Source organism: Rhinatrema bivittatum, chromosome 3 (genome assembly GCF_901001135.1).
Source record: "Rhinatrema bivittatum chromosome 3, aRhiBiv1.1, whole genome shotgun sequence".
Lineage (NCBI taxonomy): Eukaryota > Metazoa > Chordata > Amphibia > Gymnophiona > Rhinatrematidae > Rhinatrema > Rhinatrema bivittatum.
This window is the reverse complement of record NC_042617.1, coordinates 329,890,769-329,914,809: the sequence shown is the minus strand read 5'-3', so window position 1 is coordinate 329,914,809 and position 24,041 is coordinate 329,890,769. Positions and strand designations below refer to the sequence as shown.

The window sequence follows — 24,041 nt, the reverse complement described above, 5'->3', positions numbered from 1 at the left end:
CTTCCTATTCCTTTTCTCCTGCAGCCTTCATAGCTGTTCTTGTCTGTCTCTCTCTTTTTTTTTTTTAACATTGTTTCAAATTTCTCTCTCTTGCCATTCCCTTCCCCACCCAAAAATGAAAACCAAAACAAACACAAACAAAAAAAAAAATAGCAGGCCTGGTTGTGCAAGGTGTTTCCACATCAGAGTGAAAGTGCTGTCACTTCCCTGCCTTCCAGATTCCCTTTACTCCCTGCCAGTAGTTTTAATACGCGACCCCTCTTAAGAAGAACTGTGTGAAGGGAGGGAGAGAATGAATCCTGGTTTTGTTTCGTAATGTAAAAATAATTTGCAGCACTTATTTGCAGAAGGAGGATTTTATTTTTCTTTTCTCTCTCTCCCCCAGCCTGTTCTAGTTCCCCCTTGTTAATATTTCCTAATACGTATTAGGAAATATTAACAAGTTTTCACTGTTTCCTGATGGGTTTTGGGTTTTGCAGCTGGGGAAAAAAAAAAGCATTTGTTTGACTCTCTAAACCTCAAAAGGTACAGGGATCGGCTTCCAGAGCTGGACTAAAAAAAAAACCCCATAAAGGGAGGGGAATTCCACTGTTGATGCAGTAAGAAGGATCAATAACCGTCCTGAGAAGCTCAGGTGAGCTCAGCTTGTGGCCTTTGACCCCCAAAGGTTAGTATGACAGGCAGCTGTTCAGTCACTTTCAGTTAGCCATGTAGACCTCTTGGAGAAGAGTTTGTCAGCCTTCCACATGATCCCCAAATCATGTGCTAGTATCTATCTGCTTCAATTAATTTATTTTAAAGTAATCAGTTGATTTGTTGTTTTTTTTTTTGTAAAAGAAGCCAAGTTCCAGGTGCATGGAGGGCTTGATTCACTTCAAAAAAAAAAATTTTTGGAAGGGGAGAAGGCAGATTGCAGGAAATACTTGGGTATGCCAGGTATCGGCCATCATAAAAGACATTCAGGGCAACAAAACAAAAATAAAATTGCCATGGCAGGAAAAGAGGGGCTCGCCATAGGTGTACCGCTGTCGCCCTGCCCTCATGGATCTGCTTTCCAGGACCTATTCACCATATCTTTTATAACCTCTTGGAATCCCCAGACCCAAATATGCATGCTCCATCCACAAACGGGATCATATTCCTCCTGAACACCTGCTGCCAGTGCACAGTTTTTCCTGTATATTGGTGCTTTTTAACACCTTCAAAAGCTTAATTCTGATCTTTCTCCAAAGAGTCTCAGTAGTTCACAATGTTTTTTGTTCTGTTTTTTTTTTTTTTCAGCTCTTACAGTGCTCATAGTTAGAAATTCTTTTGATTTTTCCTGACATCCATGAATTTGTAATTTGCTTGTGGGTTTCCCACTCTCATTGTGTCATGCATTTGTCAGATATCATTCCCCCTCGTGTATACGGCCAAAAAAAAAAAAAAAAACCACCACCAAAAAAACAAACAGAAAACTGAGCGTTCAGACGCAGGTACACGTCTGCTATTGCCCTTTGCTTCATGGGCAATCCTGGGACAAGAAGGATAAGGTCCCCACAACCATGGGGTAAGAGAACATTTAAAGGGGAGCTTGAAAAAAAAAAACTATAAAAAAAAATAATAATAAAGTCAAAAGGGTTTTGAAACAGTGCAAAATCCATCAGCCTCATATCAGTTAGAAAGATAAGAACTGGAAACAGTCAAAGAAGGAAGACATCTAGGAGTTGTCATCTCAGGTGATTTGAAGGTTAGCATTATGCTCAGTAGTATAAGCGGGCATATCACCAGGAAAAAGGAGGCAGTTTCCCCTTTCTGGGTCACAAGTGAGAATCCACCTTGAGTACTTTTGGTTCTGGAGACTGGACTTTCAATGGGGACATTGACAAGATGGAAACTGGGCTGTGGGAATCCCTTCCAACTGAGACTTCTCCAGCCCCTCCAAACAGGGACTAAAAACTTGCTGGAGGACAGAAGGGAGAAAGGTGTTAAGACCAGAAAAATTCAGATATTCTACAGCCATCAAAGTACGGCAGAGTGCAAATTTTTTTCCTTTACAAAAAGGAAATTTAAGAACGTGGCTTGTGATTGTGAAGTTTCAGGAAGGGAAGGCTTTGAGAAAACATAAGAAAATACTTATTTACTGAGAAGGTGGTAAACACCTGCAATGGGTAGTGGGCCAATGCAGAATTCCAACAGGGCTTGGGACGGAGATAGAGGAAAGTGGTAGGAGCGAGGTTAGGAGGCTGCAGTAATGCAAGCAACTCGCAGTTTCCTTTCTAAAAGAGCCACGATAAAGGGAGAGGTGATGAGGACGCAAGGTGCGGGTTAAGGAAGCAATGATCGCACAACACTGCAGGCCAAAGGGGTAGCTAGGTTGGAACCAGCAGGCTACAACTCACCAGAAAGCACAACTAGATCAATGCTGTAACGTTTTGGTGATCATCAAGTATTGGCCAGTGGCCACAAGGGGACCCAGATGGCTGGATGTTTGGGCAACAGCCTCGCTAGTTTTGGTAGTTTAGTTCATTCCAAAGCGTGGTGGGGGTAGGGCTTGAGTGTTTGGATTTTAGTATGAAAGCCTGTGTGCTCATTTACCCAAGATGATAGAGATTCAAAGAGGAAGAAAACAAAATCTTACTTGAACAAAGAGCGATATCCGGTAAGCAGTCAAGTTTCTTCAGCTGTCAGGTGGGGATACATCTTTAGCAGTGTAAAACAAGAGAGACTGGGCAAACTGGATGGGCCAATTGTCTTGATCCGCTGTCGTCTGCAATGTTACTGTGTTTATTATGTCACAAAAGAACCGATCGTTTAAAAGCATGCTCTCATGCCTCCGCCGGGAGTCAGGACAAGACCTATCCAATTTTGGTTTTCATACCTGCTTTCCCTTATATGAAAGTGTCTTAAGAGAGCACCTCCAACTCCAGACAAGAGCAGGCAAAGCCCAGAGATTTACCTTTCAGGAGATATGCCGGCATGCCTGGCACGTTTCGGCAGTCACCACTTCATGGGTCTTCGGAGCTCTCTTGGATTTTTGTAGAGGGGATTGTCTAAACTCTGTAGAGACTAATGATTTAACTGGATGATGATATCAGATTACACATCAGGAGGCTGCAAAGCACCTGATCCTAAGTAGAATGAAGGAGAGAAAGAAAACCCAGGAAAGTGGAGGAGGAGGAAGAGGCTGCACTGTAAAGGGAAGGGTTAGGTTTATTTATGAAGAGCCTGCCCCTCGTGCCAGCACCTCCTGAACTTCTGCTGGAAAAATTCCCGATCCTTGGACATGCGCATGTAACGCCCCTCTCGGGTTTTTAGTGATGCCAAGGAAAAGAGGGGCCGCACGGAAGAGCCATCCCACCTATGCTGTTGTGTATGTGCGAACGGAGTGAGGGGGTTTGTGGATTACTGCAGAAGATTTTAAAAAGCCCGGGCCTGCACAGGAGAAAGTAATGAGCTGATTGTAACCCTGGCAGAATCCTGAGATTGAATTAAGCTGGACTGCTGTAGCCCGCCAGGGAATAACAAACAAACAACAACAAAAAAAACCCCTCCCCTCTTGCTTTTATTTCTTGAAGATGTCTTTGAACTCTTTGTACTTATCTCAAATCCTTTCACCTGCAGCTGTCTGCAGTCTGTTCCTGCAATGGAAACTTTAATGTAGTCCTGTTCAGTCCAGATATGCAGGCTTTCTCCGGACGGAAGGATGATTATACCCCTCTCCTGGGAGCCTTACAACCTCAAAACGTCCGAGTAGCTGCAAGTAGGATCCACTCCCTACTCCTTTTGTGCTCTAACAGGATCTTTCTTCTCTCCCAACCTTGCAGACTCTGAACAAAAAAAAAACCCGCTTTTCTTTCCTTATGTGGAGAAACCGCATCCCACAATGCAACGGGCTTCTGGATCAACTATGTTGTCGTGAGAGGAAGGGGGGTTCTCCTTAATATCAGCTTATCCTGCAGCTGCTGGGCTCTGCAACAATCTCCAGATCTGTTTTAAGTAAATAACTTTTTTTCTTTTCTGCTCACAGTGGGGAGAGGAGCAATCTGCAACTCTGGAGTGCAGCTTTTCCCAGACCAGCTTGTATGCAATGTCCCTGGGCCAATTATAACACCTCAGAATAAAGTAAGCTCATGAGGTGTAGGGACCCAAGTTAGGGGACCCAGCCACACACACAAATGAGGTTATGACCTAGAGTAGCGTTTCCCAACATACCTATGTTGAGGCACGCCACTCGCCACAAAGCAGATATGGAGAGGACCCGTATAACTAAAAACTGCTACAGCAGCATTGAAAGTCCTACCTGTCTCTCTTCCAAACTTTAAAACATACGGGCCGATGCAGTATGGTGCGCTCGACCGAGCGCACGGTTAGCCCCCGTTTGGCCGTGAGTTTTCCACGCACTAGTAGCACATGTAAAACGCACGGCCAACCCCCCCTCAAAACTAATAGCGCCCGCAACATGCAAATGCATGTTGATAAGCCTATTAGTTAGTCCCGCGCGATCCAGAAAGTAAAGGGGCGGATTTTAAAAGGGCTACGCGCATAAGTTACGCACCAACCATTAAAAAAAAAAAAAACCCTGTGTGCGCCAAGCCTATTTTGCATAGGCTCAGCGGCGCGTGCAAGCCCTGGGACGCGCATAAGTCCTGGGGCGTGTCGGGGGCGGTGCGACGTTCGGGGCATTCTGGGGGGCGTGGCCTCTGGACCAGCCCCCGGGTCAGGTGATGGTGTGCCAGCGGGCCACCGGTGCGTGCGAGTTACCCCTGCCTCGAGCAGGCGTAACTTTTGCGATAAAGGTGTGGGGGTTTTGATAGGGCTGGGGGGGTGGGTTAGGTAGGGGAAGGTGGGGGGAGGCGGCGGGAACGGGCAGCATGCGCAGGGCTTGGCGCGCACAAGGTGCACAAATGTGCACCCCCTTGCGCGCGCCGACCTCGGATTTTAAAAGATACGTGCGGCTACGCGCGTATCTATTGAAATCTGGTGTACTTTTGTTTGCGCCTGGTACGCGCAAAAAAGTATGCGCTCGCACTTTTTTTTAAAAATGTACCCCTATATGTGCAACCAAGCTGCACATTTTACACTCAGAAATTAACTCCTGCCGGCACCGGGAAAGTGTACAGAAAAGCAGAAAAAACTGCTTTTCTGTACACCCTCTGACTTAATATCATAGTGATATTAAGTCGGAGGCTCCCCCCCAAAAAAAAAATTAAAAATCTGTCCGCGGGTTGGAAAACGTACGCTCAATTTTGTCTGCGTCTGTTTTCCAAACCCGTGGCTGTCAGTGGGTTTGACAGCCGACGCCGGTAAAATTAAGCGTCGGCTGTCAAACCTGACAGCCACTGCTTCTGTCAATAAGGAGGCGCTAGGGATGCGCTAGTGTCCCTAACGCCTCCTTATTATCGCGGACCCTAATTTGCATAACCTTGCTTAGTGAATCGTGCGCCCAGGAGAGTGGCTTGGGCTCGCTTCGGGAGAGCGGGCGCTCACTGGCTCTCCTGCACGGATTACTGCATCGGCCCGAAAGCGGGGAAGAGAGGAAGGCAGAGACGCACATGGACTGTGCCCCTGTATGTACAAGTGCAGGAGAAGGGAGAAGTCACAGTGGTGCAGGCAGCTGGCTTGCTTTGTTTCCTTTGCTGCCGCATGTGGCTGGCAGAGTCCTCAATTGCTACACAATGGTCAGAGTGAGTCACACCCAGCGCTCACTGCTCACTGTTCCCTGTCTCACTCAGCCTTGGAGCTAAGACAGAGGCTGAAAGGAGACTTGAGGAAGATAAGGAGGTGCTGTGTGCAGTGTATGAGCTGCATAAAGTGGGCCCTAGCTGTCTGTGCCTTGCATGTGGCCCATTAAATACCACACTCTGGGGCTCATGCTATAGCTAGGAGGAAGAGGCACGCATGATTACACATATCAGAAGAGAGCTCCTCCATGTTTGAGCCACTGCTGGTGCCTCTTGTTCCTGCGAGGTGCTAAAAGCAGTATCCAGATGCTGGTCTGGAACTGCGCATCAGGCAGTGGTGACTTTTTATTTTTCCGTGGCACACTTCATCAAGTCTGAAGGTACACTGGTTGAGAAGCACCGACCTAGAGGGCAGATGTCTACCTAGAAGAAGAGGAATCAAAAGATCAGCTCTGTGCCCTGCTTGGCCTCCCTCAGGCATGGCCTGTACATGGTGTCTGGAAGACTTAACCTTCTTCACCAGCAATGCTTCTTGACCTTGAAGCTTCTGGTTTCCTAATGGCCAGGGCTTGGAAGGCACCTGCATAAGCTCCACTGATGGTAACTGAATGCATTCTCTTGGCACTCTGACTGAGAGCTGCATGTTGCTGCTCCATACATGCCACATGTTATCGGTGTATGTCACTTTGGTAGCCTCACCAGACGCATGCATCTGGGCAGTATGTTGAGCCTGGGATTCTGTTGAAAAGTCACCAAAGGACACTGCAGTTTAAACTGTTGTATTTGGTGCTCTCATATCTCCTTGCAGACTCCCACAAATTCTCTAAAGCAGAGCTTTCCAAACTTTTCATGTTGATGACACACTTTTTAGACAAACATAATTTCACGACACGGTAATTCAGTCTACTAGTAAACCAGAGGTTAAAGGTTAAACGAACAAAACATATTTTGACAATTTATGTATGTTTCCTTAAATATATACATAAATAAAATGTTTCACGACACAACCTATCTCATGAAAACCTTAAATTTATATTAAAAATATATATTCCAAGATTCATGTTATTGTTATAATTTATGAGAAACAATAATAAAACAAATTGTCTGTCCCCCACACACTCATCTCTCTCCTCCCCCCAGCACATGTCTGGCCCCCACACACTCATATCTCTCCCCCTCAAGCACATGTCTGTCCCCCCAGCACGTTTGCCCCCCACTCACTCATCTCTCTCCCCCCAGCACATGTCTGGCCCCCACACTCATGTACCCTCGTCTTTTTGATTGTTGCCAGTTAAGTGCTTCACTCCCTTCCATGATCACCAGACACTGCTGCTTGCAGTCAGTACTCCTCATGGCCAGGCCTCATCGGCAGCAGCAGCCAATGCAAGGATGGCTGGGCTCGTTCCACCCACCAAGCCCCCCAAAAAAAACGCGATTGACAGCAAAAATCACCCAATAATAAGCAACCCATAAACTGAAAAAAAAAAAGCCCAAACTCGCATCAGAGTTGACCGGGCTTGCGCGACACACCTGCACACTGCAGGCGACACACTAACGTGTCCCGACACACAGTTTGGAAAGCTCTGCTCTAAAGGTTGCAGCTACAGGCTGACTTGCACAGTGAACCCTTTTCTGGCTTTCTGGTTTACTTTTGAGTTAAAGCAAGAGAGACATTCAAGGTGATAGAGGACGATGGCTTTCTGTCCCCAAAGGCCTGTGAAGTTTCCAATGCCACATCCACCTTTTAGTTGTTGTGATGGTAGAGTAAGCTTCCCTTGAATTTATGTCTTGTACCCTCCTTGCCTGGCTAGTCAATAAAGATGAAGGCTGATATGGCGCTAGGCACTGTATATAGAAAAAGTGAGCAGTGACTGGGGAGTTCTTGAAATGGCCAGTCTGTAAGAGGAATCCATTCTCCCTGTCTGATGTCAGTGGCTTTGAAATCCTTTGTTCTGTACCTATCTGGGAGGCCAATGAACCAAACCGCTTCGCAAATTTAGTCATGTGTTAAAATGTCAAATATGTGCATGTTTCATTTTGCATAACTTAACGCTATTTGCTGTTTTAATGTCTAATTTTGTTTGCAAAACTTCTTCACAAAATTTAGGATAAACAGCTAATGAGCTTGAAGATCTTGCAAATTGGTTTATTAGTGATGCAGCAGGAGTAAAATTTCATGTAGAATTTTGCATAAACATTTTTTTGTAAAACTTAACTATACCACAAGGAAATGTAATCTATTTTTTATTTTTTTAATGATTGCAATAAAGTTCAATTTCACATGGGCTTTATTGCAATAGGAGTATCACAGAACGAATTTGCATTTCATTTAAATGAGTTGGTGCCACTTGAAAAACTTTGTTCAGGGCTAGATCAAAGTAACTGCTAGTTGCCTTGTGGTTTATACTGGCCCCTGGGTCTCTGACTTGGATATCAGTGGGATATAAATACAGAATTTGAGTTACACGTGGACAACATTAGGTCAACAGATGATAGAATTAAATATTGTAAAAAAAAAAAAAAAACCAAAACAGCAAGTGTTCGTCTTTCTTACGCTGATTGTTTTATTAAGCACTACCAAATTCCAGATGGAGCTCTCAACTTACATGTGATAACTTTCTTAAATGCATGAACTTAGGCAAAGTTCAGTGCTACAGGAAATAGAAAAAGAACTCCTAAATGTGTGTTAGGTTTCCTAGAAGTAATTTTTGTCCTCGTCCTCTGTGATTCTATCAACCACACATTTTTTTTTCTGTGAAATGTTTAGTTCTGTCCTCTCTCTCCCTTACCACCGGGGGACTTCTGCAAAGTGTGCTACTGCTTCTTTGAGAAAGATGAGGCTCCTGGGCTGGGAAGTGGTTGCTGGCGTGGCTCATGTGGTTTTTCCAGACAATGGTGGCCTCATAAGTGCATGCCTAGATAAGGACAGGTAAAAGTCGACATTTAAGAAATGTTGTCACTGACTAGAATGACTCATGGTATATCAATGGCAGACAGCAGCTGCTTTTGCTAAAACATAATATAGTTCAGAGCATGAAATAGACATTTCAGGAAACTCTTCTTACACAATCATGATTCATAGGCTATAATACATTATGTTCAATTATCTGTTATACATAAAATATAATTTAGAACTCTTAGGTTGAGACTGAAAACCTGCTTCCAACCTCTGGACAGTGTCTTCTAATACAATCTCTTCTCATTGGCTATGATCTCCTTCAGTAGTGACCACCGTTCTGGTAGAGGTCAACTCCCACACCCTTCCCATGCTTATAGTAGGGATGTGCAGAGGGACCCCATATGTTGCATTTGGGATTCGTATTCGTCGGGGGGACAGATATGGTGCATTCGGCAAGGGGGGCCCCCGATACGTTTATACGTTAATTCTTATTCGTTTCCAGGCTAAAATTAAATTAACTACAACCCCCCCTCCCCCCAAGACTTACCAAAACTCCCTGGTGGTCCAGCGAGGGGTCCAGGAGCCATCTCCTGCACTCACACCCTCTGCTGCCGGTTTCAAAATGGCGCCGATAGCCTTTGCCCTTACTATGTCACAGGGGCTACAGGTGCCATTGGTCAGCCCCTGTCACATGATAGGAGCACAAGATGGTGCCGGCCATCCATTGCTCCTACCATGTGACAGGGGCTGACCAATGCATCGGTAGCCCCTGTGACATAGTAGGTCAAAGGCTGTTGGCGCCATTTTGAAACCGGCATCCGAGGGGTGTGAGTGCAGGAGATGGCTCCCGGACCACCAGGGAGTTTTGGTAAGTCTTGGAGGGGTCAGGAGGGTGGGGGGTTTGTTTTAAATTGGCTCCTTTAGACGGCCGAATAATTCGGCAAAGATTTGTTGTATTTGTGGGGAATCGCGATACGTTTCGCTTCCCCACGAATACAACGAATAAGGCCCTATACGTTGCGGATTACCAATTCGTAGGGAACGAATGTACATCCCTAGCTTATAGTATGCGGTCTTATCCCGGCCAGCTTGTGGACCATGTCTGCCTCCCATCTCTCTCCACTTGTGTTTGAGGTCCTTCACCTCCCTGGGTGCTGCTCTGATGCTGCTGACAGCAGTCTGCCCGTTGGTGGTTCTAGAGTATTCCCCCACAGAACTGTCAGAAATGTGAGCGTACATCATAGACCAAGACCAGCATAAGAAACATGGGGGTAACCTGCACAGTGCGGCAGATACTACCATAAGAAGCTTGCTGGGCAGACTGGGATGGACCATTTGGTCCTTTTCTGCCATCATTACTAAGTTGCTATATATGTTAGTATATTGCAAGGGTTTCTCTTTGCTTTGCCTACCCGTTTCCAGTAACCCTTGGAGCATCTGTGACTAATCGGATGGTCCCTAAAGGCAGAGATTTGCCCAGGGTTCTGGAAACTGGAAGCAATGATCTGGTCCAGATTTAGAAGTTTCCGCAGGCTTTGTGAGGATGTAGGTTCTTGGATGTATCCTCAGTTCATTCACCCTGTGCTTCTGGTGTCAAGTATGTCAAGGTAGAGGTTGTGTCCAGATGGTTCTTATATTTTATTTAACCCCATTTTGCTGCCCGGGTGCAAGTAGGTACCTCACACTTGCCTGCTGGGGCACCTGAGGTTTCTAAAGATAGCAGAGATCCTGGGGGAGATTCAGCCTTTCTGTAGGATTAGTGGGAATTGTAGTCCCTTGATAAGGATAATAATTAGTGGTGCTCAGACCCAAGATGGCCGCCGCACCATGAGCACGGAAGCGATTGAGCTCCACGTCTTTTCCTTTTAAAACTTATAAGTTTCTTCTTTGACTTATTTCCACTTAATGCCACATACAAAACGAAAAGCAAGGATCCGAGAGGTCCTTGCTTCCATGCCAGAGAGTTCCTACCGTCAGACGCGAATCGAGGAAGCGTTCCAAGTAGTGCAGTCTTTGCCGGAGAGCGGGGCCGCTGGTGAAGATGGCGGAGAGCGGTTGCCTTTCACCCTGGCCGATGAAATATCTCTCAGCCCCGGCGAGCCGACAACTCCTTCCATGCCCTGTAGACCCCTGATTGAAGGGGGGGTGGAACAGCAGATACAGGAGACGCCGATTCAGCCAGTCGAAAGATCAGAAGACTCCCAGAGAAGAGGTATGGATTCCAAACCTGCTTCGGTGAGTTCTGTTAAATCAGACTCCAGGGAGGGAGAGGCAGAATTTAGGCTCTAAGAGCCCGGTGTTAAAGGCCTTCTAGACAAAGGAGGTGAGGGGAAAGGTATACAAGTATTGTTGAAATATCCCTTAAGAGTGCCTGAAAAAATAACAATTGAAGAGATTTGGAAGGCCCTGACCACAATGAATATGGCTATAATTGACTTGACAAACGCTGTTAAAGAAAATATGGGAAAGACTAATCTTTTGGAGTCAAAAATTCTAACTGTTGAAAAATCCCTGGTAGAAAATGAAAAAGAAATTAAAGAGATTAAAGAAATACAGATTAATCTTATAAAATCAGAATCCTTTGTTGAAAGGAAGATGGATTTTTTGGAAAATCTAATAAGAAATTACCTCAGAATACTAAATTTCCCGAAAACAAGATGGATGCCATTGAAAGATTTGATAAAGAGTTACTTTATTAACATTTTGGCTTATACAGAAAAAACGTTGCCAGCTATTTCCAAATTGTACTATCTACCAGGAAGACAAGAAAAAGAGAAAATACAACAACAAGATCAATCAATGGAAAATATTACCCCAAGAGATAATTTAACAGAATTTTTGGAGAACTCTTTTGAAGCAAAAATTGAAGAAAGAGCTACAGTTTTTATTACCTTTCTCCATACATCAGAGAGGGATGAAGTTCTAAAGAGATCCTTTAAGAAGCAATCAGAACTTTTCTATGGCTTTCAAACACGAGTCTTCCCAGACATTACGAAGAAAATTCAAGAGAAAAGAGAGGATTTTCTGAAAATGAGAAATGAGATTGTGACCAGGGGAGCCAAATTCCACCTTAGGTACCCTTGCCGCTGTGTGCTGATCTATCAAGACAACAAATATATTTTTACAGAGATAGAACAACTGCGGGTATACCTGGACTCCCACTCTATATAGTTCTAGAAGAGTAGGCTATTGTAAATGATAACTGCACTATTACGATGTGTCTGCATTAATACTTTTGAAAAATGTTCATACCTATCACTCCGTTTTGAAATGGGTCTCCATTTTTCTTATAATGAATGTTTCTTGAATTATGATGAGAATTGATATTTGGTGTTCTGTATAATAATCCATGCTTTTCCTTCATATTGTTTCAATGTAATTTGAATAATTTGAAAATTTAATAAATACAAAATTAAAAAAAAAAAAATTAGTGGTGCTTTACCTGGTAATACTTGTTAAGAACACTGGTAGCATCCAGAAAACAGCAATGAGTGACCAAACATGAATAATGGAACTCACTGGAATCGGCAATGAAAAATTAGTACCCTACTTGAAGTGGTGTAACCTAGTGAGACTGATACTCACTCAGAAAGAAATATTAAGAGGATAAACTTGTCCCTAAATCCTATCAGGAGTCCAGGACTTGAGAGTCCATACCAATCGGACTATTTATTAAAAAGCCAAGTCTTATAAGCTTACCTGAATGTCAAATATTCACAAATTTGCCTTAGCTCATTTGGATGGAAGTTCGAAATGGTTGGGCCAAACCATTAAAAGGATGTTTTGGGGGTTTTTTTTTGTATCTGCATATTTAACATCTGAGATACAGACAGATAAAGGAAGGTAGAGTAGTTTATAAAGTCCCACTATAGACTTTAGCTGCGATTACTCCATCTCCCAGTTCCTGGACTTGGGCGTTCTTCCTCCTGGTGATAGGCAATACCTCATACCCTGGCACCGATGCCCATATTCATTATTAACTCAGAATAATCAGTGCTGTTCAGCCTGCAAGCAGACCTCTCTACTTAACCTCCATGCACAAGTTTTCACAGCTTAGAAAGTCGAAGGCACTGCCTTGCACAATATATGCACTTTTCCCTGTTAAAAGTTGTCTCATGACAGCTTTTGAAAAAAACATCAGCGTATTTCCATATTTAGGTGCATGTTTTATATCTTACTAGGAAGAATCTGTATTGCGGCATGCAAAGCCCATTGGGTTCTGTTGGGTAACTCCTTCCAGGTGATCCAGACTGGCCGCCCTGGGAGATCAGCTGCTGGGCTCGATGGACCCTTGGTCTGACCCATCCATGGCGCTGCTTATGTTATGTTCTGAGTTAATTCTTTCATCCTGTATTGGGTGTGATGTGCAGCCCCTGGTACAGAGAAGCACAAAACGTGACTCTTCCAGGTTCCTTCTCCCTCCGCAATTCAGACTGTCCCTGTTTTGATCCCTGGCTTTAAACCTTTTCTTTCCCACCACCAAGGAAACCTTCTGTGCTTCTCCCAGGCTTTCTCAAATTCTTCTACTGATTTTTTTTTTTTTTTTGCCTCATTTCTTTCTCATCTGATGCCTAAGACTGCCTCCTTTCAGTGGCCTCAAATTTGTCGTATCTTAAGATTTATTATTTTTTTTTTTTTTAAGAAAAAGCTTTCATTTCTGTGGCAGAATATAAGTTAAAAAATAAAATAAATAGGAGGTTTTTAATGTCTCGGTCCTGACTATTTTATTCCATTGAGGTCCTGTGAAGAGAAGGAAAAAAAAATGAAATCCCCCCCAGTTGAGTAAAATAAGTTTTTACAGGAAGCAAATAGCTTTTAGTGGTGGTGGAGGGGGCGGCGGCATTAGAGCTGAGATTTTATTGAGGTGCTGGCAGGTAACAGCTTTCCTTTTCTCATTCAAAGGGGGCAGGAACAATAGGGGCTGTTTGGAGTCGGGACCTGCCCTGCCAGCCTCTGCCTTTCCTGAGATGCCTGCAGGTCAGCAGATGGCTGCCGGGACTCCTCCTGGACTCGGGCTGTGTTTTACTTCGCAGGCAGTAGAGTTGCTGGGCTCCTGTGAGGGTTTTCAGGTGAGAGAGAGCACAGAGAAGCTGATGGGGGGGGGGGGGGGGGGGGGGGGGAACATGGCTTTACTCTTTTTTTTTCTTCTCCTCCCTTCCGTTTCTCACTCTCTTCCTTTCTCTGTTTTTCAGTCCTTTCTTACTCCTCTTGCCTGTCTCCCATGCCCTCCTATCTGTCCTGTTTTAGCCCAGTCCTAATCTTTTGATTTTTTTTAAATTCTTTTAGGTTCTTTCAGATTGATGTTGTTAATTTAGGAGACACAAAAATCCTTAACCTGCAGCAAGGATCTGAGGAGGGGGGGAGAGACTTGCCTCTCTTTACAGGTAGGACCACCTTCGTCCTCTTCTGCTGCAGCCGTTCATAGTTTTTTGCATGGTTTGCAAATGTTTAGAGCAATGCAGTGGATCTGGGAGTATTGCACTGCTTTGTTGCTCCTGCGCACGCTTTTTTTTTTTTTTTTTGTTTCTTTGCAGGGGAGGGGGGAGGGGGGGGAGCCTGACAGCCGATGGTATAATTCACTTTTTGTATAGGTAAAGGCATCCCATGGAGGAGGGGTGAGGGTTTCATCAACCTTCTCCCCCCCCCCTTTTTTTTTTTTTTTAAATGGACACTGGCCGTGGGCAATTAGGAGGAAATTCAGTCCGGGAGGCCAAGCTACCAAACTGCCCTCCGTGTCATCTGCAGACGGCTTCCCCTGCGTTTCTTTTCTGCTTTCCTTAGCACAGGTGAATTGGATGCAGCTTCGTCCATCCGGGTGCGATAAAAGCAGGGCTAGTCAGTAACCCCACCCTGACTCCATGAGGGGGATCCCCCATAAATCTGGCTGGGTACCCGTGCCAGTCTCCAAAAAGCCCAGAGTTTGAAAGGCTTTGTATATCACTGCGTTAGACCATTTGAATGGGTGAATTGGAGAGTTTGTTTTAACTTAAAAAATACCTTTCACTTATCATTGGACGAGACCCGTATTTCACTTCTGGCCACTTCTTTAGAGAGTATGCAAAGTGAAACATCAGGCTCCGTCTAGCCAGAGCAGAGATGAGCTGCCTTCTTCTGACCTCTGTCTTGCCTGGCAGACCCGCTGGTATTTCCTCAGTGGGCCACTCTGCAGCCCTGCTGCTCTGGGATACTTTACTTCTGAGGACAAGTTTATAAGAGGGAAAAGGGGGTTTTATTTTTTTTAGTTGAGATCACAACCAGGGTTGCCAGCTGTCAGTATAAAATTAGAAACACGCATGTCTGTAAGATGTCTTTTTGGAAAACCTGATGAGAGGCTGGTCCTGAACTGTCTCCAGTGCCTGCGGATGTGCAGTGCTTGGGGTTCGGGGGGGACTACGTCTGGGTGCGTGAAGGAGGGAATCTCTGCGTAGTGGGTCCAGCTGTGCACAAAATGGCAATGGGGGAAAAAGCGTCTGAAAAAAAAAAATTAGGTTACTAATAAAAATCTGGCAGACTGTCAATAAATTAAAAAAAACCCAAAAACTTTCAGGGGTTAGCAACCCAGGTTGACCCGCTCCTCTGCCCTTGAAATTCCAGTGAGGAGTGAGCCGCACAGGGCTGATGCCTTGCAGTATACGATGAGCATAGAGAAAAGTATTTTTTAATGAGTTTGTCAAGAAACCAAAATTGTTTTGTTTTTGCGCTGTTGCCCTAGGAAGGTTCTGCTGCTAGACCAAAGTGTCTGTTTGAGAAACCTGTTCTCTTTATCTTAAATTAATTTAGTTTGGACTCCTGGTTCTTGTTTGTCTTTTTGCACATTTTGCCTTTAATAGTTTGCGGCTTACTGTCGTCGTCTTTTTTTTTTTTTTTTCCCCTTGGAGTCTAATATTGTGTTTTATTTTTATTTTTTTTTCCTTTAATCCAAGAATATATAAAAATAATCTATAGATATATGTACATATATAACCTAAATGACAAGAGAATTCAAGCACTCTGAGAAGGAAGTGATTAGGAGTGAAGAAGGTTGATGTAGGAGCTGCGGTGATGAGTTGGGTAGGGGGGGCAAGACACAGTTATCTACCAATGATTGAAGTACTATACCTAGGGTTTCTGATTCTAGGAATTGATAAAATGCAAATTTAGGAGTTAGTTTTTCAGGGAGTTAGGTGGGCACCAGAATAGGCGTTTAGTGGTGGTTTTGTGCCGCAAATTAAAATGTAATTTTAGGGGAGGCTTTTTCCCCTAAATAATTTGAAATATATCTTTGGAATACTAAATACAGGACACTTTGAATGTGAGTTTGAATTATCATTGATATATAAGTGTCTTTTACAAAGCATTTAACTGGGTGCATAGTTCGTTTTGGTTTGTCACAGCAAATTAAAATGTGGCACACTTTAAGTGGATCTAATTTAATAAAGCATAAATCGATTTATTTTAACAATTTTACATGTTGTGTTTCATGGTGTGTGTGTGTGTGGCTAGGGTGGAGGTAGGGTGCGGGGGAAGGGTGTGAATATGACTAGGGTGGGGGGTGGTAGAGTGTGTGTTGGGGAAGGGACTGGAGGAGGTGGCAGGGGGTGAGTGTCAAAGTGGAACCCTCCCTCACACGCTCCTCTTCCTGGGCTGGTGGGCCTTGGGCTCGCCGCTGACCTGCTCCAGTGATGTCATCTGGCAGCTGTTTGCAGCTTGATGACATCATTGGAGCACCTAAGGCAGGTCTGTGGTTTTTTGTTTTTTTTTATTAAAACTGAAGAAAACCAGTTTCCCCATTGGGGTGGTTTTATCAAGATTTTTGGGGGTTTTAATAATCAGAAGCCCTAATTGTCCTGTTGTAATGTTTCAGTGCTGCAGTGTTTATTTTCCAGGTTGGCAGTATTCCATCTTTCATACCCGATTTTCTTGACCTTTCCCATCATTTTTTCCCCTGAACGGTGATTCATATTTCTTTGGCCTTCTTGTTCAGTGTTCACTGAAGGCCCAGAGGTGGCAGCCAGTGCACTTGGTCAGGGTCATAACTAGGGGGTGGTCAAGCTGCTCAAGGCACAAAACCTGTTGGGATGGAAAAATTTCCGAAATGCATGTTGGGGCTGGCAGTAGATAAACAGCCAGGAGAAGTCTCTCTCGTCTCCCACTATCCTGCTGGAGAGAGGAGCGGCTCCAGAGAAGTTGGACATTAGGGAAGTGTGGGTTTGGTTTCTATAGGTCAGTAAATCTGACCTTGGTGATGGGTAAAGTAAGGGAGTCGCAAGGAAAGGAAAAGATGACAGAATATCTGGAATCCAGCCACCAGCATGGTTCTGCCAGGAGATCTTTTCAAACAAAATATCAATTTCTTTGACCGGGCAACCAAGAAGTTCTGTCTGGGCAAGTGTTGAGGGCTGGGGTCCTCCTAGCGGTAGACTGGGTTAGATGGGAGTGAAAGGCAGCAAAGACCAGCGATCAGTAGAGTACGCTCTGAGGAAGTATTTTCAATATCTTATAATTAATATTGCAGAGGGGTTGGTAAAGAGAGGCTTGTCGTCTTTGCTGAGGATAGAACGTCCTGCAGGAGGGCAGATACTCCCAGATGGCGTAAAACAATGAGCTGTAATCTAAGAAACCTTAGTTATCAACTAAAAATCCCAGGGCAAGAAACAGATTCATGCCTTTGGGCATCCAAATCCTGGAGAGCAGTATGTGTTGCGGGATGAAGGACTGATGAGGAAGCAGAACAGCGTTTCACACGCATGATAGTGGAGATAGAGAAGGTGGCTAAGGTGTACGTTAAAAGGTCTCATTAGTAGAAAGCACAATAAGTAGCAGCAGATAAAGACCAGTTGGTCCATCCAGTCTAGATTGTCTCCGTGGTTCTCCACTACTCCATCTCTCCATCCCCAACCCCTTATATCTTTTTACTATAACTCTGAACCCTGCTTCCCCCACCACTGCTGTCAGAATCTGTCCCGTACATGTCCAAATTCTGGCACCGCGCTGGCCTCCCATCACCTCCGCCGACAGGCCATGTCTGGCATTGTTATCTTCCTGTTTGATTCTTCCAAGGAAGAGTTACAGTGCCTCTGACCTATGGATCAAAATATGCCTATACCGAAAAAGACGAACAAAGTATCAGTAATTCACAAGAAGCAATAGTCTTTCAAAGGAAAGACGACTCTAGAAAGAGAGCGATCTTGACAGGAGGCTCAGCGTAATCTGTGAACTTATTTCTTCATGGACACTCGGAGCAGATAGAGGCCAGAATAGTAAGAAAATTCATGAAAGCCCTGGAATAAGCACAGAGGACCAAAGAAACGCAGAATGCAATGGAGGGCGAGGACCGTAAGGCCCAGCTAGTCAGCCCAATTTTACTTCCTGGTGCAATACCCTAGACCTCAGGTGATCTCTGCCTTTCCCTTTGCTTTCTTCCCCCCCTCCCCCCAACAAAAGATCCTCACTGTTTATTACTTAATTCTCAAATTCCGTTAACTGTTTTTGTTTTCCCCACCTCCTCTGGGAGGCAGTTCCTTGCTTCCATAGCCCTTTCTGTGAAGAAATATTTGCTTGTGTTACATCGAGTCCACCCATCCTCGTACCTGGTATCATGCCTGGAACTTCCTGTCCCTTGGGGGGGGGGGGGCTGGGGGAGCATTATTGATAGGTTTAGAAGGATTAGACTGGCTCCTTGGACGCGGGGGTTGCAGCCTGAGATCGGGCAGACTCTGGGATGCTGCGTCAGGAATGGGGCAGACTAGGCCAGCCTTGTGGTTCTTATCCGCAATCGTTTTTTACGTGTCTCTTTTTTTTGGTTTCTGCATTGTGTGATCCTGCTGGTGGGAGCACGTTGCTGGCCTGAAGAGGTTTGCTTCCTTTCTGGTGACTTTTCTTTTTCCCCCTGCACTGGTGTAAAACTTCTCTTTTTTTTTTTTTTTTTCATTTGTGCAGACAGTTAATGCACGATAATTTGGGGACACAACTTTTCATCAACAGAAAACCCCACGTCTGGGACCCTTCAGGATTTTTACTTTTGCTTTCCATGACTTTTTTTTTGGGGGGGGGAGGGGGTGTGCAATTCTATGAAAATCATCCTGTATATGACGGAATGGGCTGAGCTCGAGCGCGGCCGGTGCCGAGCCCCGCAGAAGCCGAACGTGACACTCGAACTGGTGAATCTCGGCAGCCTCTAGCCCGGTACTCGCAACCTTGGATTGGCCACTAATGGGGGGAAAAATATACTGGGCTTGCTGGACCCTTGCTCTCCCAACTCGCGCCCAGCCACCCCTCCTGGGCGCGCAATCCTGTGTTTAAAAGAGGGGTTGTGCTAAAAAGGAGGCGCTAGGGACAATAGCGCATCCTATTCCCTAGTGCGTCCTTGCCAGCGGAAACCCAGGGGAGATAGCTGACAGTGGGTTCAGGAAACCGATGTTCAATTTTACGAGTGCCAGTTTTCCAAACCTGCTGACAGCCATGGGTTAGGAAAATGGACTTTTTTTTTTTTTTTCCCCAGTATCCAGGTTGCATAACTAATAGCCTCATCAGCATGCATTTGCATGTGATGAGTGCTATTAGTTTCAGGGGGGAAGGGGGGTTGGACATGCATTTTCGATGTGCTAAACCCCTTACTCTATAAGAGGTAGTGGATGCATATGGAAAACGTGCATCCAACCTCCGGTAAAACACTGTGCTCAACTGAGCACGCTTTACAGACTCGGTCTGAGAGGGGTGCAGCCAAGCCAGGGAGAGGAAAGAGAGAAACTGAGGCTTAACCTTTCCTCAGCGAGTCCTGGCTCACTGTCAGAGGGAATTACAATACTTTTGTTGGAGGGCAATAAGATGTAACCCTGACACTTTAGCCCCTTAGGTTGAGGATAGCAGTCTTTGTGTAACCCAAGCACTGTTCTTAGCCCTTGGCAAATATCTAAAGGTTTTTAAGCACGAAAATACTGAAGAAAACTGCCCAGGCAGCCTCTGAGCTCTGTGCTTCCTAGCGGCAGGTTCAGACCCTCTAAAGCAGCCGCCGCATCTGCAATGGAATTTGAAGGACCCGCACCTCACCTCTCGGTGCTGTTTTCATGTTTTAGGTGTATCCGTGTGATGATGCCTGCATTGGGATTCACGTGGGATTCCCCCTCTTCAGCTGTCCGTGCTGAATGCATGCTTTATGTGTATCGGCGTGCCACTTTAATGGGTCTCTGATGAAGATCTGCTCTGCGGTTTTCCATGCTCTGTTCGTGCTTTACTGTGTTGGTGTGACACCGCCCTGCATGGTGCACAGAGGAAGATTCGATCCAGTACAGCATGGGCAGGTATCAGTGTGACGCCTGCAGAGGGCCTTGATGAGGATGACCGCAGCTGTGCCTCCGGTTTATTTAGGTTTAAAAATAGTTGGGGAGGTTGCCTGGGACTTTTAAACGACAGGATGTGGGGTGGGCACACAGAGGATCTCTACTGGCTAGAGTTTTGAAATTAAGAAACCTACTGACCTGTGGCAACTTTTGACGTAACATTTTTCTGCTTGGGGGGAGGTGACCTGCACAGAGTGGAGGTTACAACCCTAAACGACTTGCTGGGCGGACTGGGTGGACCAATTGGGTCTTTATCTGCCGCTATTTACTGTGTTACATCTACTCAGGACTTGTCCAAAGGTTGGTATGAGAGGGGGGGGGGGGGATGAATGTTTTTGTGGTTATTTTGTTTTGTTTTTGTGGGGCAGAATATTTTCTTCTTTTCCTCTCCACCTCCCAGATAAAGGCAGGACTTTGGGGGGGCTTCATTAATCCCCCTGCTCCTGTGCTGCAGCTCTTCCTTCAACAGCAAACAGGTTTCTTTATGGATTTTTTTTTTTTTTTTTTTTTTTTAACAATAGAGGAAGCCCAGAGGTGGGAAATGTCAACACCTGTGTTAACCTTTCCTTTTTTCTCTAAAGGATTAAAAAAAAAAAAAAAAAAAATCACCGTAGGATGCGCTGCTGAAACAGTGTTTTTAGCTTCACTTTTTTTTTTTATTTTGCTATTGATGCAAAAAAGGGGTTGAATTAGCAAAAACTTGTGAGCAGTAATGCCAGTTGTCAGGGCTTCAACCCTGGCTACTGTCCCCATCTATGCATCTTTCATATGCATTCATAAGTCAGTCATCTTAAAATATTACATACATTATGGAACATGGAGATTCTGTATCTCACATTTTATTCCCCTCATGCTTGGACCAGAAATAGCTGAGCAGCATTCAAGCTACAAAACTCTTCCAATGAAACTCTCTCATTAAAATTTAAATATTGATAATGGAACAGGTTTAGAGGTGGATTTGATTGTTGGGCAGGGAGAGAAGCCCTTCCCCCCCCCCCCCCCCCCCCCCCCCCAGTTTATTGGCGTTTGTTGCTTGTCCCTAAGCTGTAGGCAGCTCATGATGTAACATGCATAATCATAAAAATAACGGCCATAATCATAAAAACACAATCACAAAACATCCATGAAAACACAAAGACCAGCAAACACAACTGAAGCAGATACAACAAAAAAGGGACCAGTTGTTGCGCAGGAGGTGGAGCTGATGCTACCCGTAGGGGAGGCCCTATGTGTCCCCATCGTCGGTAGTTGGAGCTGGCGGACTGATGGAGGCCGGCTGGAGCTTCGCCAATACTCGCCCTCGTTCCCCACGGGTTGAGCCCTTGGCGGACTGACTGGGCCGGCTGGAGTTAGGTGGGCCTCCGTCCGAGGTCTTCTGGGAGATGAGGAAGTCAGCCAGGGACCAGCAACAGTAGAGATGGAAAGTCTGTACTGGATAAGGCGGAATCCCGGAGACCCGGGTGCCAAAAGGAACAAGAGTCAGATAGGGGGCGCCCAAATAAAAGCAGGCCGAAGCCTGAAAGGCCAAGTCCAGGATTAAGACTATAGAGGCATCGTAGAACAGGCTGAAGTCAGGGCAGGCAGCAACCAAGGAGCAGTGGCAAGGCAAGGCAGAAGTCAGGTCCAGGAGATGATCTGTAGTGTAGTCAGGCAAAGTGGAGGTCTGGACTTGGAGATGATCAATAGCGTGGTCAGGCAAAGCAGAGGGTCCAGGAGAAGATCAGTCCGTAAATCTAGTCGAGTAGAACGAAGCACAGGGACCAGGAGAATACGAAACCAGGAACACGGAAATCACCAAGGAGGCAACGAAGTACACATCCAGCGTGGAGACCTGTTGCAAAGGCGACAACAGGAGCTAAGCCCGGCCTTATATACTGGAGCCCAGTGACGTCATCATCCAGGGCCACAGGTTGGATTCCCGCTGCGGCCCCTTTAAAAGGAACAGAGATGCGCACGTGGCACAGGGATAGTGGCATCTCTCCGCGGAGCACAGGAGTCTGCCGAGGAGACAGGAGTACCGAGGGTGGCCCGAGGTCGGAGACAGTGGCATACAGCCTCGAGGGACGTGGAGCTAGATACTGCAGCAGGCAGAAGAGGGTAAGATGGCCTGGTCACGGGCCTGCCGCAGCCGGCACACGCAACACCAGATGCAAAAAGCCTGTCTAAACAAATGTCTTTAAAGCCACCTTGAAGCTCTTAGTGCAAGATAAGCGCAACCCTTGTGGAAGGGAATGCTGTCTCATGTATCTCTTCCAGTCGGGCATGACTAACGGCAAGGACATCCGGTAAGCCCTTCTGCGAAGAGCGCAGGGATGGCGTCGGATTCTAAATGCAAAAGAACATTAGTCCAGGGAAAGGAGTTTAATGCGAGGAGCTTATGTATGAGCATTGCTACCATATAGATTGCCCGCCATCGAATTGGCAACTAATGAAGCTTTGGGGGGGCTTCATTAGTTACGAGCCCTGCAATAATTGCAAGGCTCGTAACAAAATAACAGGGAGCTAGTAGACAGTTTATTACAATAGTCAAGTAGTGATGTTATCAAAGCTTGCACCACCGACCGAAAATCCTCACAACAATGGCTCACGTGAAATGCTCAGTTTAAAAAAAAAAAAAAAAAATTCTGCCTGAAGCACAGATCTGATCTGTTTCTTAAAAGTTAACCCAGAGTCGGGGAAAATGCCAGGACTCTTCAAATAAGGAGCTATCCGGACCTCTGTCTTTTCAAGCTTCAACAATGGAGGTGATGCGATAAAAGCCCCTACATTGAATGACCGCCAGTCTTAGAAAGATTAAGAGCCAACTTCTTGTGTGCAAGCCACAGTCTAATGCTTGAGAAACAATAGGAAACTAAACCTGAAGTTTCAGACTAGGATGACCCACATGACAAATAGAATTTTGTCATCTGCACACACTCCTTAACCTGAACACCATCAAACCAGGATGAGTTACATAGCGATATTAAATATTATATTAAAATATATAATATATATATATATATAGGACAATTGTCATATAGAGAGATATATAGAGAGATATATATATATAGGACAATGAAAGATTTAAAGTGGTTCATGTCTTATTTAAGACAGCAAACCCGAGTCTGTAAGAGTTGTTCCTCCTGGTGCCCAGTCACCACCAGTGTGCTGGAAGGTTCTGCCTTGCCGGTACTATTATTTGATACCTATATGTTGCAGGCTGAGGTACCTTCCTCTCAGGCCAACAGGTTAATCCAAAGGTGTGCCCAGGGACTTTCAAGACTACATAAGTCTCCTTTCCTCTGTGTTTTTATACGTGGAGCAAAAAAAACTGCAACAGTGCTTTTTAGGCAAGGGTTCTGGTGCGTGCATGTGTCTTCACCAGTTAACCTTCAGTGCAAGTTTGGACATCTTCTCCTGCTTGCAGACACTCGCAGAGCTCCCTTAATATAGGTTTGCTTTTGCTCCCAAATTTTTTCTGCCTTATGTATTTTCCCCATCGTGCATCCTGAGATAGTGTGCATTGGGATGCTGTTTTCACCTTGCTCATCAAATTTGGGTGTCATGCAGTGGATATACTGATGTCATGAATGATACACCACCTTCTTTCCTGATCGATCAAATGTGAATAAAATGGATTATCGCTCTTGGCCTCTTAGGCTTGACTCTAAGCACAGGGTTTGGGATATGCGTTGATGATGATCTCTTCTTGGCCTTTTGGCTGGGATTAAGAAACTGTATAGTATGGGAAATAGGGAGGGACATTTAATGACCTTCTGCCTTGACCTCATTAGAGACAGTGTAATGTAATGACCATCGTCAAAACAGGAGAATTAAATCTCCTGCAAAAAGAGAAAAGCGTCCTGAAATCCTTTTTTTTTTTTTTTTTTTTCCTGGAGGTTTTTGGTGGTACAGAACATGTATTCTGGTGAACAAACAAGTAGGGACAAACTGTCAGACACATAGAGATATCTAAATCATGAAAACTACAGTTTTTACTTTCTCTTTTGAGCTCTTGTCCTAGGTTTTATTTAACATTTTATCTTAAAAAAAAATATTCTCTTATATTTATAGTAACGTTTTTATTTTTGGCATAAATGATAGGCACGTTTTATGATGCCCTTGCCCATGGTGTTAAAGCTCTCATTCCCTTGAGGAGAGGGAAGGGAGAAGGATATGATA

General features: G+C 45.0%; 1 long non-coding RNA gene across 7 annotated transcripts in view; it reads left to right on the top strand.

Annotated features, from left to right (window-relative positions):
• The window catches only part of LOC115088778, a 155,925-nt gene that overhangs the window by 10,258 nt on the left and 121,626 nt on the right, over window positions 1–24,041 (top strand). For 4 of the 7 annotated variants that reach the window (XR_003855868.1, XR_003855867.1, XR_003855864.1 and 1 more), the window contains exon 3: window positions 13,849–13,946. This is a non-coding gene — a long non-coding RNA (uncharacterized LOC115088778). Of the gene's footprint in view, window positions 1–13,464; window positions 13,632–13,848; window positions 13,947–24,041 lie in introns of all 7 variants that reach the window. The other 3 variants (XR_003855863.1, XR_003855869.1, XR_003855865.1) reach the window with 1 other exon arrangement.